The sequence below is a fragment of the Callospermophilus lateralis genome, chromosome 4 (genome assembly GCF_048772815.1).
Source record: "Callospermophilus lateralis isolate mCalLat2 chromosome 4, mCalLat2.hap1, whole genome shotgun sequence".
NCBI classification, from domain to species: domain Eukaryota; kingdom Metazoa; phylum Chordata; class Mammalia; order Rodentia; family Sciuridae; genus Callospermophilus; species Callospermophilus lateralis.
Genome location: NC_135308.1, coordinates 1245949 through 1265370, shown reverse-complemented (window position 1 = coordinate 1265370; position 19422 = coordinate 1245949). Strand labels below are relative to the sequence as shown.

Below are 19422 nucleotides of genomic sequence, written 5' to 3'. Positions count from 1 at the left end.
GTTAGGAAAGGGACCTTATGAGGATCAGCAGCAACAAATTGCATATGATCCTGGCATATACTCACAAATTGCTGCAGATGCAGTTAGGGCATGGAAGACTTTACAAGGACATGGAGGTTTACAAGGTCAATTATCTAAGGTAATACAAGGAGCTAATGAACCTTACGCTGAATTTGTAGATAAGCTTATTCAAACAGCTACCAGAGTTTTTGGGATTACAGAACAAGCAATGCCATTAATAAAACAACTGGCTTATGAGCAAGTGAATCGTTGGTGCAGAGAAGTCATTAGACCATGGAAACATGGAGATTTAAACACATATATTAAATTATATAGAGACATTAATGAACAAGGGCAAGTCATGGCAGCTGCAGTACAACAGGTTTTAGATACCAGGCCAAAACCATGCTACAATTGTGAACAAACAGGACATTTTAAAAGGAATTGCCCCATAGGAGGAGGGTTTAGCAAAACTAGGTATCAAAGGAGTAGAATACCGGGTATTTGCCCACGATGTCATAGAGGGAGACATTGGGCTAATGAATGCCGTTCTCAAACCACCATAGAGGGTACTCCATTATCAAAAAACGAACAAGGACCAGGTGTCTATCCACAATATCGTGGAGAAAGGCATTGGGCTCCATTGCCAAAAAATGGACAGGGGGGCCCAATGCTCCAGGGTCCAAGACCACAAATATATGGGGCACTGGAGGAACCTAGCAACCCCATCAGGATAGTGCCCAGGACACATTGTCCATTAGATCCCTCACTAGACAAACCAGAGGAAGCATAGGATTGGACATCTGTGCCTCCGCCAGAACAGTACTAACTCCAGAGATGGGAGTTCAAATCATTCCCACAGGAGTAAAAGGACCTCTTCCCAAAGGAACAGTAGGCTTATTATTGGGATGCAGTTCTTCTACTCTAAAAGGATTTATGATAAGTCCTGGGGTAATTGATCCTGATTATAAAGGTGAAATAAAAATTATAGCCAGTTCTCCAAAGGGTATATCAGTAATTTCACCAGGAGATAGAATAGCACAGTTACTAATAATATCCAGCCTACATGATAAATTTTCCAGTAGTACTATAGAAAGAGGTTCCAGGGGAATAGTCTCCATAGGTGTAGATTGGGCTATGCTTTCTTTAAATTTAGATTCTTGCCCCATGCTAAAACTAAATATTCAAGGACATGAGTTTAATGGGCTACTGGATACAGGTGCAGACCTTAGCATCATCTCTCATCAAGAATGGCCATAACATTGGCCGTTACAACAAGCCACTCAAACGCTTCGAGGCCTAGGAGTGGCGACTAATCCCCATAGAAGTGCAATGGTATTAGATTGGAAGGATCCTGAAGGATGTGAAGGAAATATACAGCCATATGTATTGGATCATCTTCCTATAAATTTATGGGGATGAGATGTCCTAGATCAATTAGATTTGACATGAACAAATAACATCAATCCAAATGCATCCACTCTTAGGGCTAGACAAGGTTTTAGGAAAGAAAAAAAGATTAGGAGAACAAAAACAAGATATAGCAGTACCAATTCAAATAGATCAAGGAATAAATAGACATGGATTGGGTTTTCAGAAGGGGTCACTGAGACAATAAAAATTACTTGGAAATCAGAAAGACCAGTATGGATTCCTCAGTGGCCCCTGACTAAAGAAAAGATACAAGCAGCCCATGACCTGGTCAAACAACAATTAGCAGAAGGACATCTACAACCTTCTGTATCTTTCCATAATACTTCCATTTTTGTCATCGAAAAGAAATCTGGTAAATGGAGATTGTTGCAAGATTTAAGAGCCATTAATAATGAGATGGTTATTATGGGACCTGCTCAATCGGGGATTCCTCAATTGTCTGCTTTACCAAAAACCTGGTATGTTTTAGCTATAGATATTAAAGATTGATTTTTTCAATTCCAATTCATCCTGAGGATAGTCCATGTTTTGCATTTACTATCCCTGCACTGAATCATGAAGGTCCTGATCAGAGATATGAATGGAAAGTACTCCCTCCAAGGGATGGCTAACAGCCCAACTATGTGTCAAATTTATGTTAACAAAGTAATCCAGCCACTTAGAAATCAAAATCCTGAACTACAAATATTTCACTATATGGATGATATACTATTAGCACACAAAGCTAAAAACACATTGCTAGAATGTTATGCCACACTTACAAACTTATTAAAAAATTATAATCTAGAGATAGCAATAGATAAAGTAATATTAAATTTTCCAATTAATTATTTAGGAGTTCTATTATCCTCACCCATGGTCCGTCCACCAAAAATTCAAATATGAGTAGATAAACTCAAATCACTTAACGACTTTCAAAAGTTATTAGGAGATGTAAATTTGATAAGGCCTTATCTAGGCATACCAACAGGAGAGTTGGGACCTTTATTTGATGTCCTAAAAGGTCCATCAGATCCAAATTCACCCTGCATGTTAACGCCTGAAGCAAGAAAGGCATTAAAAATCATTGAAATATATATGGAAAATATGCATTTGGATAGAATTGATATGTTTGCCTTTATTATTTATTGTACTACCAATAAAAAATATTCCTACAGGAGTATTTTGGCAAGAAGGTCCATTATTATGGATATATTTATCTTATTCTCCTAACACTATTCTTACTAGGTATCCTGAGGCTGTAGGACAATTAATACTCAAAGGAATAAAAGCAGTAAAGGGAGTGTTTGGAATTTCTCCCAATAAAATTATTACTCCATATACTATGGATCAAATTGATGAGTTAGCTAATGAGTTAAATACTTGGGCAATAATCATGTGTAAATCTAATGCTTCATTTGATAATCACTTACCATCTAACCCTTTGCTGTCTTTTTGGTCTTCTCATCCTATAGTTTTTCCAAAAATGACAAGAAAAACACCTATCATGAATGCTCCAAATATATTCACTGATGGATCAAATAATGGTACAGCAGCAGTAGTTACCCCTGATCAAACTATCACATTTTAGTACCCAAACAATCAACTCAAAAGGTAGAGCTTAATGCAGTTTTACAAGCTTTTGTGATGTTTAAAGATTCTGTATTTAATTTATTTTCTGATAGCCAGTATGTAGTTAATGCTATAGTATCCCTTGAAGATGCTGGTAGGATTTCCCCTTCCTCTACTATTTTCTCTTTGTTTTCCACTATACAAAGTCTAATCTGGGACAGAAAAGATGCATTTTTATAGGACATATCAGAGCACATACAGGATTGCCTGGAGCCCTTAGTTTGGGCAATGATTTAGCAGATAAAACTACACATGACATACATATTTTCTCTACACTAGAAGAAGCTACAAATTTTCATAAAAGGTTCCATGTCAATGCTAATACTTTACAAAAGCATTTTAAAATAACTAAGGAACAAGCTAGACAAATAATAAAACAATGTCAAAATTGTGTGACCTTTTTACCACAAGTTAATTTTGGAGTCAATCCTAGAGGACTGATACCTAACCATATTTGGCAGATGGACGTCACACACTTGCCAGAATTTGGAAAATTAAAATATTTGCATGTTACAGTTGATACTTCTTCCAGATTTTTGATGGGCTCCCTTCATGCCAGAGAAAAAACTAAAGATATTATAGCTCATTGCTTACAAAATTTTGCCACTGTGGGCGTTCCAAAACAGTTAAAAACAGCTAATGGCCCTGGTTATCCTTCTACCTCTTTTAAACAATTTTACTCATCATTTGGCATTACTCATATAACAGGAATCCCATACAATCCACAGGGACAAGGCATAGTTGAAAGAGCTCATCAAACTATTAAAATGTACTTATTAAAGCAAAAAGAGGGAATTGGAAAGGGGTATATATCCCCCAAAGATAAACTTAAAATAACCCTTTTTACTCTAAACTTTTAAAATTTGGATTCATCAGGGCTTAGTGCTGCGGAAAGGCATATGTATCCAAAAAATGTACATAAGCCCAAGGTACTTTGGAAGGATATTCTAACAGGACAATGAAAAGGTCCTGCCCCAGTAATTGTCTGGAGTCGGGGGTCTGTTTGTGTGTTTCCACAGGGAGAACAGCAGCTGATTTGGATTCCAGAGAAATTAACTAAAGAGATTTCTACAGACCAAAAAGAAGATGATTTGGCTCAAATCCATAACAGCTGATATCCAAAACTCCAGTTTGGCTATTCTTACATCTGCAACAGAACTAGGATGCTTTTTTCAATATCTATTTTATTATTACCCTTTCCCACATCATGAAGTTCTATTTTGTTTTTTGAGCTCATACAGACCTAGGTTAATGTTTTGCTGATCAGTTCTATTTTTTGACTATAGAGTTTTTAAACATTGCAATGGAGATTTCACCTGTAAAAAGTTATAAGGCCTTTACTATTATGTTATGTGTGTATGTATTATACTATGTGTGCACACTTGTGTTTTGTGTTGTATATTTGTATGTGCATTTGTCCATATATCATATATGATGAGCGCTCATGAAAAAATGGATCCAAATTTTTTTTTTTATTATTCACTTGATTTAAATGGTTTAATTTAAATTGGGTAAACAGCTGTTGAGGATTGTTTTACTATGTGAACAAAAAAGGAGGTTAACAGATCTGTTTGTTTACTTTCACCTTTCCTTTTCATTATATTTAATAATTCTCTTCAAGATAATGTAAATTGTTCAGAAAATCGTTTTCTTTTAGTGCCTTCTGGAATTTTACATAATTTTTTCTTTAGCCATTATTGCCAGAATTTCTACCTTCATCCCTGTTCCAGTGAAGACAAAGATAAAACCAATGTACAGCTTCTGCAATAGCTATCACTGAACTGCTTGCAGAACTTGCCTGGACTATGTGTCACTTGTATGCATTGTGAACTCACTTGTATGCATTGTGAACTATCTGTTGGTGCAGCGACTTGTGGTAGTGTTGGGGTATTTTTGCTGATGGTGTCATCGGTGGTACAATTTTTCCAAAAGGAGCTGTCAGTTGGCTTGGTGTATCTTCCTCCCTTCTGCTTGTGATGGTTGTTCAGCTAAAATTTGGGGGCCAGGGCTGGGGATGTGGCTCAAGCTGTAGCGCGCTTGCCTGGCATGCGTGCGGCCCGGGTTCGATCCTCAGCACCACATACAAAGATGTTGTGTCTGCCGATAACTAAAAAATAAATATTAAAAAAAAATTCTCTCTCTCTCTCCCTTCCTCTCTCTCTCTCACTCTCTCTTATAAAAAAAAATTGGGGGGCCAACAGAGATGAGGCAAAGAACCTCACCACCCCCCTGCTGGTACAAAGACCTATCCACAGGTGTGACTGTATGCTGGACCGGTAGTCAATGACGGGGTAAGATCCAATTGCAATGGTACCAACCTAAGACAGGAGGCTGACGCCTTGAGGTCAGCTCATCTGATGACGGGTAAGGACCATATGTACTATTGGACAACCTAAGGCAGGCGCAGTCCCTAAGCCACATGCTTGTTGTTTAAACAGAGAGGGGGAGATGTTGAGAGCCACAGCCGAAGGGGCCCCAGCAAACTTCCATCTGCCAGCAAACTTCCAGCTGCCAGCTGATGATTGGCTCACAGCAGCCCCAGCAAACTTCCAGCTGCCAGCTGATGATTGGCTCCTCTGCGGTGATGCTCATTGGGCTGTTTCCCTGCCCTTTCAGACCACGGAGCTGCCCATTGGGGGACTTTTTTTTGGCTCCGCCCATGCGACCCAGCCAATCGGCCTCAAGAGCAGGAGGAGTGGAGGCTTTGAGAGGCTTGTGGGAAGCTGGTGGTGGCAGTTGGGCTCTGAGGGAATTCCTGAAGAGCTCGTGTGGTGTGGTGTGTGTGTTCTAAAAATAAAGTTCGTTTCTGCTTGACAAATGGCTCCTGAATTGTGCCCAGCCAGACTGCGGCAGCCCCACACTCCAACCAGGAGACAGAAGGAAGACCCCACAAACACAATGGAAACTCTAAATGCCCCAATTTAAGGATTCTGACTGGTGAGATGGACAAAATCCAAACCCATGAATCAATGGTCCACTGCCTCCAGAACCACTGTGGGGAAGAAGCCCAGAGCCTGACAGTGAAGGGTGGTGGAGAGCCCCCCAGGGAACAGAAACCAGCCGTGGGTGGGCAGCCCTACACGTGCCCCATCGAGTAAGGCTGAATGTTATTAAAGGAGATGAAGTCTGAGTGTCACATCCAGGAGTCCACCAACAGGGCACAGGCTGGTTCTATATATACCCGTGCCAAGGCCAGAGCACCCACCTTCATAAAACCAACGTGGCCATTTCTAAAGTGAGAGCTGGTCTCCAGTGTGGGATAGCTGAGGACCCAGAACCCCTCACACAGCCACGGAGAGACCGTGCAGACAGAAAGCCACAGGGCACGTGGGCTTCCACCACACTGTGTCCCAGGGGGCCCGACAGACATTTGCAGGACCTTTCAGCCAACAAGTGTGGCGTCTACACTGCTGGTCTCCTTGTGTCACGTCCCCCAGAGCAGAGCACATGCAAGGCCCCAAGTCTCTGCAAATACAAACAAGTCAGAGCCATTCCCTTCCCTGACCACAGCAGAGTAAAAGCATAGACCAACAATTAAAGAGTGGGAAGACTTCAAGTGTAGATCCTGATAACGAGGCTCAGCCCCCCAGGAAGGCAAGGCTCCCCAATCTGCAGTCGTAGAGGCACAGAAATAAGGAAGAGCAGAGCGGAAATGAAGACCTGGACGATACACAAGGTTGATGACATGAACACTGGTTTTTCCAAAAAAATGAACAAAAAATGCCTTTATTAGGCTAACTGGTTTTAATAAATGAAATACGAGGTGAAAAAGGACACAAAACAGTTGGTACCACGAAACACGAGGGGGCACTGGGGACATATCACAGCTGGTACCACGGAACACGAGGGGGCATTGGGGACATATCACAGCTGGTACCACGGAACACAAGGGAGCACAGGGGACAAATCACAGCTGGTACCACAGAACACAAGGGGGCACTGGGGACACATCACAGCTGGTACCACAAAACACAAGGGAGCACTGGGGACACATCACAGCTGGTACCACAGAACACGAGGGGGCACTGGGGACATATCACAGCTGGTACCACGGAACACGAGGGGGCATTGGGGACACATCACAGCTGGTACCACGGAACACAAGGGAGCACAGGGGACAAATCACAGTTGGTACCACAGAACACAAGGGGGCACTGGGGACACATCACAGCTGGTACCACAGAACACAAGTGGGCACTGGGGACACATCACAGCTGGTAACACGGAACACAAGGGGGCACTGGGGACACATCACAGCTGGTAACACGGAACACAATGGGGCACTGGGGACACATCAGAGCTGGTACCACGGAACACAAGGGGGCACTGGGGACACATCACAGCTGGTAACACGGAACAAAAGGGAGCACTGGGGACACATCACAGCTGGTACCACGGAACACAAGGGGGCACTGGGGACACATCACAGCTGGTAACACGGAACACAAGGGGGCACTGGGGACACATCACAGCTGGTACCACGGAACACAAGGGGGCACTGGGGACACATCACAGCTGGTACCACGGAACACAAGGGGGCACTGGGGACACATCACAGCTGGTACCACGGAACACAAGGGGGCACTGGGGACACATCACAGCTGGTAACACGGAACACAAGGGGGCACTGGGGACACATCACAGGTGGTACCACATAACACAAGGGAGCACAGGGGACAAATCATAGCTGGTACCACAGAACACTAAGGGGCACTGGGGACACATCACAGCTGGTACCACGGAACACAAGGGGGCACTGGGGACACATCACAGCTGGTAACACGGAACACAAGGGGGCACTGGGGACACATCACAGCTGGAACCACGGAGCACAAGGGGGCACTGGGGACACATCACAGCTGGTACCAGAGAACACAAGTGGACACTGGGGACACATCACAGCTGGTACCACGGAACACAAGGGGGCACTGGGGACACATCACAGCTGGTACCACGGAACACAAGGGGGCAATGGGGACACATCACAGCTGGTACCACAGAACACAAGGGGGCACTGGGGACACATCACAGCTGGTGCCACGGAACAAAAGGGGGCACTGGGGACACATCACAGCTGGTGCCAAGGAACACAAGGGGGCACTGGGGACACATCACAGCTGGTAACACGGAACACAAGTGGGCACTGGGGACACATCACAGCTGGTACCACGGAACACAAGGGGGCACTGGGGACACATCACAGCTGGTACCACATAACATAAGGAAACATGGGGGACACATCACAGCTGGTAACACGGAACACAAGGGGGCACTGGGGACACATCACAGCTGGTACCACGGAACACAAGGGGGCACTGGGGACACTTCACAGCTGGTACCACGGAACACAAGGGGGCACTGGGGACACATCACAGCTGGTGCCACGGAACACAAGGGAACACAGGGGACACATCACAGCTGGTACCACAGAACACAAGGGAACATGGGGGACACATCACAGCTGGTGCCACGGAACACAAGAAAGAACTGGGGACACATCACAGCTGGTGCCACAAAACACAAGGGGACACTGGGGACACATCACAGCTGGTACCATGGAACACAAGGGAACATGGGGGACACATCACAGCTGGTACCACATAACACAAGGGGGCACTGGGGACCCATCACAGCTGGTGCCACGGAACACAAGGGAACATGGGGGACCCATCACAGCTGGTACCACGGAACTCAAGGGAGCACAGGGGACACATTACCGCTGGTTCCACGGAAAACAAGGGGGCACTGGGGACACATCACAGCTGGTGCCACAGAAGACAAGGGAGCACAGGTGACAAATCAAAGTTGGTACCACAGAACACAAAGGAGCATAGGGGACAAAACAGTTGGTACAACAGAACACAAGGGGGCACTGGGGACACATCACAGCTGGTACCACAAAACACAAGGGAGCACTGGGGACACATCACAGCTGGTACCACATAACACAAGGGAGCACTGGGGACACATCACAGCTGGTACCACAGAACACGAGGGGGCACTGGGGACACATCACAGCTGGTACCACAGAACACGAGGGGGCACTGGGGACATATCACAGCTGGTACCACAGAACACGAGGGGGCACTGGGGACATATCACAGCTGGTACCACAAAACACAAGGGAGCACTGGGGACACATCACAGCTGGTACCACAGAACACGAGGGGGCACTGGGGACATATCACAGCTGGTACCACGGAACACGAGGGGGCATTGGGGACACATCACAGCTGGTACCACGGAACACAAGGGAGCACAGGGGACAAATCACAGCTGGTACCACAGAACACAAGGGGGCACTGGGGACACATCACAGCTGGTACCACAAAACACAAGGGAGCACTGGGGACACATCACAGCTGGTACCACAGAACACGAGGGGGCACTGGGGACATATCACAGCTGGTACCACGGAACACGAGGGGGCATTGGGGACACATCACAGCTGGTACCACGGAACACAAGGGAGCACAGGGGACAAATCACAGTTGGTACCACAGAACACAAGGGGGCACTGGGGACACATCACAGCTGGTACCACAGAACACAAGTGGGCACTGGGGACACATCACAGCTGGTACCACGGAACACAAGGGGGCACTGGGGACACATCACAGCTGGTAACACGGAACACAATGGGGCACTGGGGACACATCAGAGCTGGTACCACGGAACACAAGGGGGCACTGGGGACACATCACAGCTGGTAACACGGAACAAAAGGGAGCACTGGGGACACATCACAGCTGGTACCACGGAACACAAGGGGGCACTGGGGACACATCACAGCTGGTAACACGGAACACAAGGGGGCACTGGGGACACATCACAGCTGGTACCACGGAACACAAGGGGGCACTGGGGACACATCACAGCTGGTAACACGGAACACAAGGGGGCACTGGGGACACATCACAGCTGGTACCACGGAACACAAGGGGGCACTGGGGACACATCACAGCTGGTACCACGGAACACAAGGGGGCACTGGGGACACATCACAGCTGGTACCACGGAACACAAGGGGGCACTGGGGACACATCACAGCTGGTAACACGGAAAACAAGGGGGCACTGGGGACACATCACAGGTGGTACCACATAACACAAGGGAGCACAGGGGACAAATCATAGCTGGTACCACAGAACACTAAGGGGCACTGGGGACACATCACAGCTGGTACCACGGAACACAAGGGGGCACTGGGGACACATCACAGCTGGTAACACGGAACACAAGGGGGCACTGGGGACACATCACAGCTGGAACCACGGAGCACAAGGGGGCACTGGGGACACATCACAGCTGGTACCACGGAACACAAGGGGGCACTGGGGACACATCACAGCTGGTACCACGGAACACAAGGGGGCAATGGGGACACATCACAGCTGGTACCACGGAACACAAGGGGGCACTGGGGACACATCACAGCTGGTGCCACGGAACAAAAGGGGGCACTGGGGACACATCACAGCTGGTGCCAAGGAACACAAGGGGGCACTGGGGACACATCACAGCTGGTGCCACGGAACACAAGGGGGCACTGGGGACACATCACAGCTGGTAACACGGAACACAAGTGGGCACTGGGGACACATCACAGCTGGTACCACGGAACACAAGGGGGCACTGGGGACACATCACAGCTGGTACCACATAACATAAGGAAACATGGGGGACACATCACAGCTGGTAACACGGAACACAAGGGGGCACTGGGGACACATCAGAGCTGGTACCACGGAACACAAGGGGGCACTGGGGACACTTCACAGCTGGTACCACGGAACACAAGGGAACATGGGGGACACATCACAGCTGGTGCCACGGAACACAAGAAAGAACTGGGGACACATCACAGCTGGTGCCACAAAACACAAGGGGACACTGGGGACACATCACAGCTGGTAACACGGAACACAAGTGGGCACTGGGGACACATCACAGCTGGTACCACGGAACACAAGGGGGCACTGGGGACACATCACAGCTGGTACCACATAACATAAGGAAACATGGGGGACACATCACAGCTGGTAACACGGAACACAAGGGGGCACTGGGGACACATCAGAGCTGGTACCACGGAACACAAGGGGGCACTGGGGACACTTCACAGCTGGTACCACGGAACACAAGGGGGCACTGGGGACACATCACAGCTGGTGCCACGGAACACAAGGGAACATGGGGGACCCATCACAGCTGGTACCACGGAACTCAAGGGAGCACAGGGGACACATTACCGCTGGTTCCACGGAAAACAAGGGGGCACTGGGGACACATCACTGCTGGTACCACAGAACACAAGGGGGCACTGGGGACACATCACAGCCTATACCACGGAACACAAGGGGGCACTGGGGACACATCACAGCTGGTACCACAGAACACAAGGGAACATGGGGGACCGATCACAGCTGGTGCCACGGAACACAAGGGCACATGGGGCACACATCACAGCTGGTACAACGGAACACAAGCGGGCACTGGGGACACATCACAGCTGGTACCACGGAACACGAGGGAACACAGGGGACACATCACAGCTGGTACCACAGAACACAAGGGAACAGGGGGACACATCACAGCTGGTGCCACGGAACACAAGAAAGAACTGGGGACACAACACAGCTGGTGCCACAGAACACAAGGGGACACTGGGGACACATCACAGCTGGTACCATGGAACACAAGGGAACATGGGGGACACATCACAGCTGATACCACATAACACAAGGGGGCACTGGGGACCCATCACAGCTGGTGCCACGGAACACAAGGGAACATAGGGGACCCATCACAGCTGGTACCACGGAACACAAGGGAGCACAGGGGACACATTACCGCTGGTTCCACGGAAAACAAGGGGGCACTGGGGACACATCACTGCTGGTACCACAGAACACAAGGGGGCACTGGGGACACATCACAGCTGATACCACGGAACACAAGGGGGCACTGGGGGCACATCACCGCTGGTACCACATAAAACAAGGGAACATGGGGGACCGATCACAGCTGGTGCCACGGAACACAAGGGAACATGGGGCACACATCACAGCTGGTATCACGGAACACAAGGGAGCACAGGGGACACATCACAGCTGGTGCCACAGAAGACAAGGGAGCACAGGGGACAAATCACAGTTGGTACCACAGAACACAAGGGGGCACTGGGGACACATCACAACTGGTACCACGGAACACAAGGGGGCACTGGGGACACATCACAGCTGGTAACACGGAACACAAGGGGGCACTGGGGACACATCACAACTGGTACCACGGAACACAAGGGGGCACTGGGGACACATCACAGCTGGTACCACAGAACACAAGGGAACATGGGGGACCGATCACAGCTGGTGCCACGGAAATCAAGGGCACATGGGGCACACATCACAGCTGGTACAACGGAACACAAGCGGGCACTGGGGACACATCACAGCTGGTACCACGGAACACAAGGGAACACAGGGGACACATCACAGCTGGTACCACAGAGCACAAGGGAACAGGGGGACACATCACAGCTGGTGCCACGGAACACAAGAAAGAACTGGGGACACAACACAGCTGGTGCCACAGAACACAAGGGGACACTGGGGACACATCACAGCTGGTACCATGGAACACAAGGGAACATGGGGGACACATCACAGCTGATACCACATAACACAAGGGGGCACTGGGGACCCATCACAGCTGATGCCACGGAACACAAGGGAACATAGGGGACCCATCACAGCTGGTACCACGGAACACAAGGGAGCACAGGGGACACATTACCGCTGGTTCCACGGAAAACAAGGGGGCACTGGGGACACATCACTGCTGGTACCACAGAACACAAGGGGGCACTGGGGACACATCACAGCTGATACCACGGAACACAAGGGGGCACTGGGGGCACATCACCGCTGGTACCACATAAAACAAGGGAACATGGGGGACCGATCACAGCTGGTGCCACGGAACACAAGGGAACATGGGGCACACATCACAGCTGGTATCACGGAACACAAGGGAGCACAGGGGACACATCACAGCTGGTGCCACAGAAGACAAGGGAGCACAGGGGACAAATCACAGTTGGTACCACAGAACACAAGGGGGCACTGGGGACACATCACAACTGGTACCACGGAACACAAGGGGGCACTGGGGACACATCACAGCTGGTAACACGGAACACAAGGGGGCACTGGGGACACATCACAGCTAGTGCCACGGAACACAAGGGGGCACTGGGGACACATCACAGCTGGTGCCACGGAACACAAGTGGGCACTGGGGACACATCACAGCTGGTACCACGGAACACAAGGGGGTACTGGGGACACATCACAGCTGGTACCACATAACATAAGGGAACATGGGGCACACATCACAGCTGGTACCACGGAACACAAGGGGGCACTGGGGACACATCACAGCTGGTACCACGGAACACAAGGGGGCACTGGGGACACATCACAGCTGGTACCACGGAACACAAGGGGGCACTGGGGACACATCACAGCTGGTGCCACGGAACACATGGGGGCACTGGGGACACATCACAGCTGGTACCACAGAACACAAGGGGGCACTGGGGACACATCACAGCTGGTACCACGGAACACAAGGGAACACAGGGGACACATCACAGCTGGTACCACAGAACACAAGGGAACATGGGGGACACATCACAGCTGGTACCACATAACACAAGGAGCACTGGGGACACATCACAGCTGGTGCCACGGAACACAAGAAAGAACTGGGGACACATCACAGCTGGTGCCACAGAACACAAGGGGACACTGGGGACACATCACAGCTGGTACCACGGAACACAAGGGAACATGGGGGACACATCACAGCTGGTACCACATAACACAAGGGAACATGGGGGACCCATCACAGCTGGTGCCATGGAACACAAGGGAGCACAGGGGACACATTACCGCTGGTACCACAGAAAACAAGGGGGCACTGGGGACACATCACTGCTGGTACCACAGAACACAAGGGGTCACTGGGGACACATCACAGCTGGTACCACGGAACACAAGGGGGCACTGGGGACACATCACAGCTGGTACCACATAACACAAGGGAACATGGGGGACCGATCACAGCTGGTGCCACGGAACACAAGGGAACATGGGGCACACATCACAGCTGGTATCACGGAACACAAGGGAGCACAGGGGACACATCACAGCTGGTGCCACAGAAGACAAGGGAGCACAGGGGACAAATCACAGTTGGTACCACCGAACACAAGGGGGCACTGGGGACACATCACAGCTGGTACCACGGAACACAAGGGGGCACTGGGGACACGTCACAGCTGGTAACACGGAACACAAGGGGGCACTGGGGGCACATCACAGCTAGTGCCACGGAACACAAGGGGGCACTGGGGACACATCACAGCTGGTGCCACAGAACACAAGTGGGCACTGGGGACACATCACAGCTGGTACCACGGAACACAAGGGGGCACTGGGGACACATCACAGCTGGTAACACGGAACACAAGTGGGCACTGGGGACACATCACAGCTGGTACCACGGAACACAAGGGGGCACTGGGGACACATCACAGCTGGTACCACATAACACAAGGGAACATGGGGGACCCATCACAGCTGGTGCCACGGAACACAAGGGAACATGGGGGACCCATCACAGCTGTTACCACGGAACACAAGGGTGCACAGGGGACACATTACCGCTGGTACCACGGAAAACAAGGGGGCACTGGGGACACATCACTGCTGGTACCACAGAACACAAGGGAGCACTGGGAACACATCACAGCTGGTACCACATAACACAAGGGAGCACTGGGGACACATCACAGCTGGTACCACGGAACACAAGGGAGCACTGGGAACACATCACAGCTGGTACCACGGAACACAAGGGGGCACTGGGGAGGTGGCAGGTGGGGAAGAAGGCCATCAGCCCCTCCCCACCGCAGCTGCCTGTCCCTTGGGTCCCTGGCACTGTAGGGCCTGGGCACCAAGGCTCAGGGCGGGGCCCATCCCTCTGCCCAGTTCACATCACAGCTGGTACCAACACAAAGTGCACCAGGGACTGCTGTGAACAACTCTGTGCCAACAAATTGCAAAACCTGGAAGAAGTGGATGGATCTGGCCAGAAGATAAAAAATCGAACCATGAGGACAGAAAACCTGAATTAGTCCAGCGACAGGAGACACAGTTGAACCAGCAGAGACCTTCACTCCTAAATTCCACCAAACTTTTAAAGAACGAAGGCCCAGACCTTTCCAAACAACTGAACCAAGTCGTTCAATGAGGCCAGCATGACGTGAGGCCAGCACCAGACGGGCATAGCCACAGAGAGAAGTACATGCCCACAGGGAGGACACAGCGTGGCCGCAGCCACCCCACAGCTACAGCTGCTGGGGGAGGAGGAGATAAAGGCATTCAGCCAGGGAAGGGGGCCAGACTCTCCCTGCTCGCAGCTGACCAGGTCCTCAGCAGAGGGAGACCTGACCCTCAGGGGTGGTGGGGGCTGGTAAGTGAGCTCAGCGAGGTTGCATGCAAACCCCCAACGGTCTTCACCAGGAGGAGCTCGCTGAGAGGGAAGTCACAGGGCCCAGGACCACAGGCCTCCACCAGGAAGATGATGAGACACGGAGGGAGAAGTTGGAGAGGACACAGAAGTGGGACGCACTCCCGTGTTGAGGGCAGGAAACTGGTCATGAGCATCCTACCCAGAGCAACCTACTGACTAAACGTGATTGCCATCAACAACCGCGGCATTCTTCCAGGAAATGGGGAACATCCCAGGGTTCCTACGGAATCACCAGATCCCCCAACAGTCAAAGTCCTTGAGATCAAAAAACCCAGGCCCCCGAACTCCAGGCACACCTACTGCGGGACTGGGGTAACCAAGACTGCAGACGGCAGTCACAAACCCCTACAGGCAGTGGACAGAACCAAGGCCTGAGAATAACCCGGGATCTCTGGCAAACGTGCCAGAGGCAGACCCTGTGGGAAGACTGGCTCCAGAGCAGGAGGACGGAAAGACCGCGTCTCTCCCGCTGCACAGAAATCAGCTCCGAGTGAACCAAAGCCTGAATGTAAGACCCGGAACGCCAAGACTACTAAACAGGGAAGGCACTTCCAAAATGGGTACAGGCAATGGTTTTTCTTCTTTTAAAAGACCCCAATAGCACAGGCAACCAAAACAATCACAGACAAATGGAAGCCAAGAAGCTTGTGCGGACTAGGAGACAGACTAAGGAACAGGAGGGAATCTTCCAGCTCGCCGTCTGATGAGGGGTGATCACCAGAACAAGTGAGGAGCTGAGAAAGGTGACCCCCTGGAGGAGGCTCCCTCAGTAGGACAGACAAGTGCCTGACAAAGTGCCAGCACCGTCAGTCCTCAGGGAAATGCCAATCAAAACCACCGGGAGACGTCGCTGCTGTCAAAACAGTCCAACCGCAGACGCCGGAGGCGGCAGAGCGGCTCTCACCCGTGTCTGCACCCATGTGGGACCTGGACCAGGTGCACTGGAGACAGCACTGTCCCACTCCTGGCAGTGGCCAGCAAGGGCAGGCACAGACCACAGCGGGTGGCGGTCAGGGGGCCACACTGCAGAGGACGTGGAGGCCAACTGGGGAGAACAGAGGACAGGTGGGTCCAGGGAACACGTCTCCCGGCCATGGACCTCTCTCCACTGAAGCGGAAGACGCAGACTCAGGAGCACTGTGAAGGGGCAGCCAGGGCTACCCTTGCCCGTGGCCCTCTGCTCACCTGTTTGGACCCATTAAGGCCAGGACTCTTCCTGGAGTGCGGCTGTGAGCGCTACACACCAAGGCAGGAGGCATGCGGGGCCGCTGCCAGCCCGAGCCTCAGCTTCCCACGAGGGCCTGGCGGTGCTCACCACACCCGCGCACTAACACCCACTCTCCCTTCTCCTCCCTCTGGCCCCACTCCCACAGGAGCCCCCGCAGGCCAGTTCCTCCAGCTCCCTGGTGTTCTGCGTGAGCCCAGAAGCCTTATCTTCCACCAGGAAGTTGCCTGCAATCAGCAGGGACCAGCTCCGATGGACGTCCTTGACAACCAATTCAGCCGAGTGCTCGGGCAAACACAGCCCGAGGAGACGGAGCGTGATCTGTGCTGCGTCCTCATCAGTGTTGCCCAGCGAGCCTGCGTGACCTCCAGAGGACAATGAGAAGGGACTGTCACTGGGCTGCCTCCAGAATGTGCCTGTTTTCCTTGAGAGGCGGAGAGGGGAAAGCTTGCTGCCGAGGGAGGCGGCACAGCGGTCCTGGAAGCCGCGTGGCCTCCTGGGGTGCCCCCACCCTCCTTGCTGCTGCAATGTCCCCCTGGCTGTGGCCCGTGTCATCCCAGCTGGGGTGGGAGGGAGGCTGGCGCCAGGCTAGGCCTGCTACAGAGGCACCAGAGTCTTCGGGAGAGGAGGGTGCGGGGGCGCGTCCTCCCTGTCCTGTGCAGGGCCACTTGACACCAGGGGTCTGCCACAGAGGCCTGCGTGCTCCCCGCATGGCCTCTTCCCAGGGCCAGAGCAGCTTCCTGTTCTATAAAAGACATGATGTTTGAAGCCTGAAAACGCATCTGTCCAAGACAGGGCTCCACCCGCCTGCCCTCCACCTCAGGGGCTCACAGCCAGCTGCTCTCAGGTGCCGTCCAGCTGCAGGGGGCAGCGGGGAGACCCAGAAGGTGGGGGGAAGATGAACACTGTTCCTCCTGACCCCGTGAGAGATGGAGGGAGCATCGCAGAGGGAGCAGGCGGCCCAGCCAGGCCAGTGCAGAAATGCAGGGTTTCCACCAGCTACGGAACTGGACCTTGGACACCATGATCAGAACCCAAGCAGCAGGGCCGAGGGGGCATGCTGCCTATGGAGCTTAGAAACCAAAAGCCCTCCAGGGTTGGGAAGAGGGGAAGAGAGGGGAGACCTGTGGACCAGGAGGTTCAAGAGGCCCCTCATCGCATCCCGGCTCAAACAAACTGGGAAGGAGAGGCTGGAGCCTGGGGAAGGCGAGCATGACCTAACGCTGGGGCCTGCAGAGCTACCGCTTTCAGTGTCTGCTCCTGTACCATGGCTGCGATTCACCATCTGACCTTATCGTTCAGCGTGGACCTTTTAGGGACAAACATGGGAACGTCTGCTGCGACAGTTGTGTGAGATGTGGGGTCTGCTTCAACTGAGGGTGGCCACAGGGCCTGGGACCTTATGCTACCAGTGCCCTCGACGTGTGTGTGGCACTTGCCTCAGCCACAGGATCACAAGGGCTGCCGGAGGGTGGAGGACAGCGTGGGCCCTGGGGACGGCCGCAGGTAGACTTGAGGGCACAGGACGCTGCCGAGCAGGTGTGGCCGGGACGTGGACCCAGTGCAACGTCACTGTTGTGCCACCGACCTTTATGTCCAGGAGCACCAATCTACAGGTGTCTCAGGTTCAAGTGGAAAAAAAAAACCAGAGCTTTGCTTCTGGACCTCATTCTAGTCACCACGGCCCTTTAGACACGCAGACGAGTCCCTACCCGCGGATACTATCGAGGTTGGCCAAGTACGATCAAAGCAGGAGTCTCTCCCACTGCTATAAATAATGTTTTATGCAACACCCAATCTGTCTCTTTGCATAAATCTCCATGCAAGCAACTGGGTACCTCCCCTCTCAGAACAGAGCCCCTGAGCCTGGCATGGGGAGGGCTTGCCAACTCGGCACTCCTGGACAGAGGCAGAGCTGTCCTTCTGTCCCATTAGGTGGCTGCCTGGTGACTTCACTGCAGTGAGCAGGGTGACTCTGTGCTAGGAGCATTTCCCTGAAGCAGCGTTTGGCCGCTGCACCTGCTCTCAGGCGATAGAGGGGACCTGTGGTGACATGTACCAGCCTGACGCCAAGCCCGCGGCCTCTGAGCCTGCATCCTCAGTGAAGCAGGCACCTCCAGGGCTGATTGGCTTTCTTGGTGACAGCAGGGTTAGGAGAGGGAGGCGTCCCTGACACACAGAGGTCTGCAGTGTGCGGCTCTCGCCAGCCGCTGTCTGCAGTTTGTTTTGCCTTTGTGGATTCATCTCTTCAGCACCCCAGAGACAGAGTCCTTCCCACAGTCCGACCTCCTGCCTGGTGGCTCAGGGATGCCACTCCCAGGAGCAGGAGGTGGGCGTGGAGGTCGGCTTCTGCCAGGGGCAGCTCCCAAACCCACAGCTCCTGTGAAGGCAGGTGGGCTTTTGCCGCTGTGTCCGAGGCTTCCAGCCCTGGGGGTCCCAAGGGAATGGCGATGGTGTTGAGTGGCTCCAGGGAGCAGCCGGGGGCCTCAGAGACCCCCAGAATGGCCTGAGGTCACCTCTCTGCCACCTGTCAAAACTGACGGCATCCC

At 51.9% G+C, this 19422-nt stretch overlaps 1 protein-coding gene across 1 annotated transcript in view; it reads right to left on the bottom strand.

Annotated features, from left to right (window-relative positions):
* Dlgap2 (DLG associated protein 2) overlaps nt 1-19422 on the bottom strand; it is a gene marked incomplete at its 5' end in the record, with an annotated part of 498702 nt that overhangs the window by 102533 nt on the left and 376747 nt on the right. The gene's annotated exons all lie outside the window — the stretch shown is intronic.